Source organism: Myotis daubentonii, chromosome X (genome assembly GCF_963259705.1).
Source record: "Myotis daubentonii chromosome X, mMyoDau2.1, whole genome shotgun sequence".
In the NCBI taxonomy this organism is placed as follows: domain Eukaryota; kingdom Metazoa; phylum Chordata; class Mammalia; order Chiroptera; family Vespertilionidae; genus Myotis; species Myotis daubentonii.
The window spans coordinates 111,956,037-111,962,637 of record NC_081861.1 but is presented as its reverse complement, the minus strand read 5'-3'; the positions used below and the strand labels follow the sequence as shown (position 1 = coordinate 111,962,637).

Below are 6,601 nucleotides of genomic sequence, written 5' to 3'. Positions count from 1 at the left end.
ATACCCAGAAGAGGGATTGATGGTTATATAACTATATTTTTAAATTTTTTTGGAAACTTCCATACTGCTTTCCATAGTGTCTATACCAGTTTACATTCCCACCAGCAGTGAATGAGGATTCCCTTTTCCCCACAGCCTCTGGTAGCTTTTTCTTGGACTCTTGGATTTTCATTTATATAAGATCATGTCCTTTACAAATAGTTTCACTTTTTAATTCCCAATTTGAATGGCTTTTATTTCTCTTTCTTGCTTCATTTCCCTGCCTCCAACTTCCAGTACAATGCTGAATACAAATGGCAAGAGTGGGTACCTTGTCTTGATTCTAATATTAGAGAAGAAACTTACTATTTGTATTATTTAGTATATTATTAGCTGTGGGGTTTTTATAGATGCTTTTATCCATTTGAAAATGTTTCTTTCTATTCCCATTTTCTTATATTTTAATCAATAAAGGATATTGGATTTTGTCAAATATTTCTTCTGCATCAACTGGAAAGATCCTTCTGTCTTCATTTTATTAATGAGGTTTATTAAATTGATTGATTTTCACATGTTAGCCCACCTTTGTATTCTAGGGAAAATCCTGCTTGATCATGGCATTCAATCCTTTTAATTTGCTACTAGATTCAGTTCACTAGTATCATGTTGAGGATGTTTGCATCTATATTCTTAGGGGATATTGGTTTGTAGGCTCTTTTATGGTGTCTTTGTCTGGCTTTTGTAATGCTAGCATCTTAGAGTTATGAAGCAACTACTCCACTATTTTAAGAAGATTTTGGGAAGGATTGGTGTTAGTTCTTCTTTAAATGTTTGATAGAATTGACTAGTAAATTCTATCTGATCTACCTGATAATGGGCTTTTCTTTGATGGAAATTATTTAAGTGCTGATTTAATCTCTTTGCTTATTACTGGTTTATTTATATTCAGTTAGTTCAGATTATAAGTCTCTTCAGTAGAGAGATGGATCCTTAGATCTCCTGACTACTCTGTATTTCATGACATCATAATGACAAGTTTTTAAATATACTTTAAAAATGTTTTGTAAAAAGGCAAGGAAAAAAGATATTTACTTCTCAATTGTTAATAAAAATCTCTACATTTACTTAGACTATTTATATAGTTTGCTTTACTCTGCAGTATTATCTTGAATAGTTTTATTTTGACCAGAAGGAAATGATTAACAGCCAGTTTGTAACCTTTCTTTTAAATTTGGGGGTGCCTAAGGGCTTGACATTTGATTGGAGCCTGTCGGCATGATTGACTCAAATAATTTATAAGAGTATGCCAAATTCAAGTTAATTGAGAATCCAGTTGAGGATTGTGTGCTGGACCAAGTACCCATACCTCATTGTCACGGTTGTTATTGAGTAATGGATAAATAATTGTTACCCTGAGTGTGATATCCTATCTAATAAAAGGGTAATATGCAAATTAACCATCACTCCATCACAAAGATGGTGGCACCCATAGCCACAAGATGGCGGCGCCCAGTCCCCTCAACCCTGCCAGAGTCTCTGGTCCTGTCAGCCCCGCCGTGGGGGCAGCTGGAGTCCCCAGTCCTTTTGGTTTCTGTAGCCCTTGGACTGGAAGTGGAAGCCGAGAGCACAGGGAGCACCAGGAATTCTGGAAATCGTAGTTCTGGTGGTGGCCCCTGGACCAGAAGCAGAAGCCGAGAGCATGGGAATCACCAGCAAGGCTGGGAATTGTGGTTCTGGTGGCGGATGCATTGTGCAATCTCCTAGACCTGTGGTCAGCAAACTGCGGCTCACGAGCCACATGCGGCTCTTTGGCCCCTTGAGTGTGGCTCTTCCACAAAATACCACGTGCAGGCGCACGTACAGTGCAACTGAAACTTCATGGCCCATGCGCAGAAGTCGGTTTTCAGCTTGGGCGAGTCTATTTTGAAGAAGTACTGTTGATATTTTGCTCTGTTGACTAATGAGCTTGCTGACCACTGTCCTAGACACTTTGAGGGAAGTGAGCCTAGAGCAAGTTACTGTTGCAGGTGCGGGATGGCGGGAAAGCAAAGGTGAGAGACATAAGTAAAGTCAGAGTGTTGAGGAAAAATTAAAAGGAAGATATTCTACAACTTCTAGGAAATCTCCACCAATGGAGCAAATTAAAAAAAAGACCTCTATTTTTCTGTGAACACCAAACCAGACTGGGCTGGGGTCTCACACAATTCGCTCATATGATTGCAAAGACAGACAAACTTCACCCTTTTATGTACCCAGGCAGATGCAATGCACAACATGCACTTTTTCATGGAAAAGGACTTAACAGCACCATTTGCTATACACCCTTTGGTAAGTCACCGTTTGGTGGCCATTGTGTTAGTTACTTGCCATAATCAAAAGTATAAATTAAAATTTTTCTATCTCAATGCAAGCAGGTCCTTACAGCTTGGAGCAAGGCAACTATCTATCATAATAAACGTGTAATATGAGGGGCAATCAGGCAGGCAGGCGAGTGGTTAGAGGTGATCAGGCAGGCAGGCAGATTGGTTAGGGGTGATTAGACAGGCAGGCATAGGTAATTAGGGGCAATCAGGCAGGCAGGCAAGAGTTTAGGGGTGATGAAGCAGGCAAGCAGAGTGGTTAGGGGCAATCAAGCAGGCTGGCAGGCAAGCGGTTAGGAGCCTGCAGTCCCGGATTGTGAGAGGATGCAAGCAGGGCTGAAGGACTGCCCCTCCACGCATGAATTTCGTGCACCGAGCCTCTAGTATAAGAATAAAAACTGAAAAGATCTCAGACTTAAAGGAATACCTGGATTGAAATGATCTATGCCCTCTTAATCCCATCTCTTGTGATTATTTCTGACTTGAGTGTGAAGTGAATTGGGACATAATAAGCTATGCCTTGAGTCACACATACTCCACTTTTCAGTTGAGCATTCTGTGTGGTTTAATAACCCAAATTTTAGCACCATAAGTCACTTAATATGCATTCAATAGCACAACGTTTGTCAATTTTGGTAAGTAAAACAAGATTCAATATAATTTTATTTATTTTTTTTTTAATCCTTACCCAAGGATATTTTTCCATTGATTTTTCAAGAGAGTGGAAGAGAGGGGAGAGAGAGAGACATCTATGTGAGAGAGACACATTGATTGGTTGCTTCTAGCATGCACCCCTACCAAGGCTAGGGATTGAGCTTACAACCAAGGTATATGGCTTGACTGGAATCAAACCCAGGACCCTTCAGTCCTTGGGCTAATGATCTATCCACTGAGCCAAACTGGCTAGGGTGATATAATTTTAAATAGTAAGAAAAAGCATTATTATAATCTATATATAATATCTATATATCTGTATAGCTATATAAAAGCCTAAGCGACTGTTCGACAGGTCGACCGGTCACTAGGACATACACTGACAACCAGGGGGCAGACGCTCAATGCAGAAGCTGCCCCCTGGTGGTCAGTGCGCTCCCACAGTGGGAGCACTGCTCAGCTGACCGAGGGGCACCAGACACAGGGCTAATGGCTGGCTGTCACAGCCCAGAGACCGCAGGAGAGCAGCAGCAAGCCTACTGAAAAGCAGTGGCGGCAGGTGCAGCAGGGCCAGGATGAACAGGAGCAGGAGGCAAGAATGGCAGGAGGCATTGGATTGCTGCTTTTGGCCCTATCCACGCAGACCATGCCAAGGGACACCACTGTACTCCGGTCCTCTAGTATATAATCCTATCTAATAATAGACAAACATGGTAATTAACTGTACCTCTGACACGCTTCCCATTGGCTAATCAGGGCGACATGCAAATTAACTGTCAACCAAGATGGCGGCTGGCAGCCAGGCAGCTGAAGCGAACAGGAGGCTAGCTTGCTCCAGTGAAGGAGGAAACCAAGGTTCCCTGCCTGCCGCTGCTGGGCTCTGAGCTTGCAGTCTAAGAAATAAGTTGCAATTATAGAAGCTAAACAAACCACATACTTTCAGCCAGCTGCTGAGCTGCAGTTGCAACAGTGTTTCAATTATAGAACCCAAAAAAAGCCCAGATACCTGCTTTCAGCAGCCGAGGTCTCAGAGCTGGAGCCTAGCCTCAGAGCTAAAGCCGGCTCTCAGCTCCAGTGACAGTCACAGAAGGTAAATAAATCCCAGAATTAAAAAAAAGAAAAAAAGGAGAGGTTGGGAGCTTCAGTCACCTGCCAGCCTGAAAACAGCCCTCAGCCCCTCACCCAGACTGGCCAGGCACCCCAGTGGGGACCCCCACCCTGAAGGGTGTGTGACCAGCTGCAAACAGCCATCATCCCCTCATCCAGGCTGGCCAGGCACCCAAGCGGGACTCCCACCCTGATCCAGGACACCCTTCAGGGCAAACCACCTGGCCCCCACCTGTGCACCAGGCCTCTATCCTATAAAGTAAAAGGGTAATATGCCTCCCAGCACAGGGATCAGCGGAGCCGCGAGGCCTCCCAGCACTGGGATCAGCAGAGCCGTGAGGCCTCCTGGCACCAGGATCAGTGGAGCCCTGAGAACTCCTGGCACCAGGATCAGTGGAGCAGCGAGACCCCACTGCCTCTGTGTCAAGCGGAGCTGCGAGGCCTCCCAGCACTGGGATCAGCTGAGCAGCAAGACCTCACTACCCCGGTGTCAAGTGGAGCCACGAGGCCTCCCAGCACTGGGATCAGAGGAGCCGCGAGGCCTCCTGGTCACTGGAACAGCATGACAGGGGGCAGCACCCAAACCCCCTGATCACCCTGCAGCTCTGTGTGTGACAGGGGGCAGGGCCACAACCTCCCTATCTGCCCTGCTCTGTTCATGACAGGGGAAGGCGCCCCAACCCCCTGATCGGCGCAGCTCTGTGCCTGATATGGGGGAGCTCCCCAACCCCCTGATCGGCCCTGCTCTGTGTGTGACAGGATGTGGCGCCCCAACCCCCCCATGGGCCCTGCTCTGTGTGTGACGGGGTGGAGCCACAACCTCCCCATTGGCCCTGCCCTGAGTGTGACAGGGGAGGGTGCCCCAACCCCCTGATTGGCCCTGCTCTGTGCATGATAGGGGATGGCTCTGCAACCTCCCCATCAACCCTGCCTTGAATGTGACAGGAGGCAGCGTCCCAAACCCCCGATCAGCCCTACCCTGAGCGTGACTGGGGGTGGCATCGCAACCTCCGGATCCGCCCTGCTCTGTGCATGACAGGGGGCGGCGCCCCAACTCCCCAATTGGCCCTGCTCTGAGACCAACCAGGGACTGCACCTAGGGATTGGGCCTGCCCTCTGCCACCCAAGAGCAGGCCTAAGCCAGCAGGTCGTTATCTCCCGAGGGGTTCCAGATTGTGAGAGGGCACAAGTGGGGCTGAGGGACACCCCCCCCCCGCCAGTGCACAAGTTTTTGTGCACAGGGCCTCTAGTCCTATATAATAAGAGAGGGATATGTTAATTAGCCCAGATATGCTAATTAGTCACTACCAGTCAGGCACAGCCCAGGAGCAGCCGGATGTGTATGTTGAACAGGCATGCCGCACCACCTGGCCTAGGAGCTGCCCCTGGCGGAAGTGGCCACCTGCGAGGCTCTCATGATCTTGTGCTCCCGGTTGCTGGATGCCAGATGGAAACGCTGGAACTTCAGCAAACAAGCCACCGAGGTCCTAAATTAGTATTTCTATTCCCACCTGAGTAACCGTATCTCAGTGAGGAGGCTAAGGAGGAACTTGCCATCACCGTCTCTCAGGTCTCCAACTGGTTTTGCAACAAGCAGATTCGCTATAAGAAAAATATCTGAAAGTTTCAAGAGGAGGCAAACATCTATGCTGTCAAGACCACCGTGTCTGTCGCCCAGGGGGCCCACAGCCGCACCAGCTCCCCGACACCCCCTTCCTCCACAGGCTCTGGCGGCTCTTTCAATCTTTCAGGATCTGGAGACATGTTTCTGGGGATTCCCGGTCTCAACGGAGATTCCTACCCTGCTTCCCAGATGGAATCACTCCGACACTCGATGGGCCCAGGGGGTCACAGAGATAACCTCAGGGGAGGCCAGATGGACAGCCCTCGGGATATGAGGGCAAACAGCGCTGGCAGGAGGCTGTGACCCCGTCCTCAGTGATGTCCCCAACAGAAGGACCAGGGAGCGTTCATTCTGACACTTCCCACTGATCTCACCCCTCAGGGCCACAGGGTGGGGGCTCATGAGGTGACTCTTGATGAGAGGATATAGGCATGCCAGACACAGGAGAAGCACAAGATGGAGAAGGGCAAATGCGGTCACCCTACCCTAGTCAACTCAGTGCTGGGGTTGCTGACTACATGGCAAAAAGATGGGGATCCCCTAAGGGGAAGGTGGGGTCTGCTCCCCTTTTTTCCCTTCCTTTCAATCTTTTTCTCTCCCCATTTCTTACACAGAAACACACCCAGAACCCTATCATTCAGATCCTCTCTCTCATAGACACATACACAACTATTCTGTTTCTCTCTCTCATAGATACATACACAACCATTGTTTCTCTATAGACACATATACATTTTCTCTCTCTCAGACACATATATGACTATTCTGTTTCTCTCTCTCTCTCTCTCTTTCTCTGGTTTCACCCATTCTCTCTCAACCACCCCTTATCTTCTCTGGGATCTGTGGAGATGCCAGACTTGCTCTACCTACCAGAGAT

General features: G+C 47.8%; 1 pseudogene; it reads left to right on the top strand.

Annotated features, from left to right (window-relative positions):
- The first annotated feature begins 2,253 nt into the window (after positions 1–2,253).
- Positions 2,254–6,119, top strand: LOC132223621 (pre-B-cell leukemia transcription factor 2-like; annotated as a pseudogene).
- Positions 6,120–6,601: the final 482 nt, after the last annotated feature.